Here is a 1271-nt window from a genome sequence, read left to right as displayed (position 1 = left end):
AACAGTTCAGGATTTAAATGAAAACTCCTCCCTTCTGTTCTCAGCATATCAGAGAGAGAGAGAGAGAGAGAGAGAGAGAGAGAGAGAGGGAGAGATATTTTCCATCCAGCTGCTGGTTATAGTGTGTGAAAGGAGAGGAGACAGTACACTACTGAAGGGTTTAGTTCACAGGCTTTTATAGATACTGAAGTGAAGAAGAAGAACATGCAAAATGGGAAAATAAATATTTAATTATAAATATTGTACATTATTATCTTATTGTAAACAATTTATATTATAACGTATTGTATATGATATATCAATTGGTTTTGCAGCAGTCTGATCTCACCATTTATAATGTTCATTTGAACAGCCTGTTCTGGATGTCTCAACCATCCCGTCTAGTAGGGCTGCAAGATTAATTGCAATTAACATGAAGTCCCGTTTAAACCAATTTGGCTTATTTCGATTATGATATCGCAAAGGCTGCGATATTTTTTTATGTGCAGCTTGTCAGGGACGTACTGCTCTCTGATCAGTAGTAAATGCTGTTCCATCTGAAAGCACTGCGAGTTTGAGTTGCTTATAACATGCATTTGAAAAAGCAACATGCGCCATACATCTTTCCAAACATAAGAAGCATTTATGAACCTCTTGTCCAACAAAAGACAACATTTAATAAATCAATCCAAGCATTTCAATCTTCTGTTTATTCAGCTACAGCAATAGTATGATGACCATAGGAATTTCCTGGAATGACCTGCGTTATCTATTTCTTTGGGCATATTTGGCGTGTCTGCGTGAGAGCGCCCACTGGCTTTCAAATGGAGCAGCATTTACTGCTGATCACAGAGCCATGCTGCACTGACAAGCTGCGCATAAAATAATCGCAACCTTTGCCAAATAGTGTGCAGTTTCATTTCGATTAATCGTGCAGTCCTACTGTCTAGCAGAGACTAGATTTTGGTCTGTAAGTAAGGTGTTTCCCTTTTGAATGGGAACTCGCACTGCATCCTAGGATGCTTTGGGGAACGCCTCCAGCCTGACTGGTGTCTGAACGCGAGAATAATATTGGCCGGCGACAGCCTATGACTATCACGTCAACAATTTATTTTGTCTTAAGAATCTGTTTGTTTATGTATGTGTGAAGACCATGGGTGCTTCTCAATACTCAAATTATGCTTCCTCATTTCCTCGCTCCTCCGTCCTCCAGCCCGTGACCCGGAAACCGATCTAGTTGCACCATGAGGAGGTGAGGAACGAGGAGTGAGGAAGCTTCCTGAGGAGTCATA

Source organism: Rutilus rutilus, assembly GCF_951802725.1.
Source record: "Rutilus rutilus genome assembly, chromosome: 16".
In the NCBI taxonomy this organism is placed as follows: Eukaryota; Metazoa; Chordata; class Actinopteri; order Cypriniformes; family Leuciscidae; genus Rutilus; species Rutilus rutilus.
Note: the sequence above shows the minus strand (reverse complement) of the source record.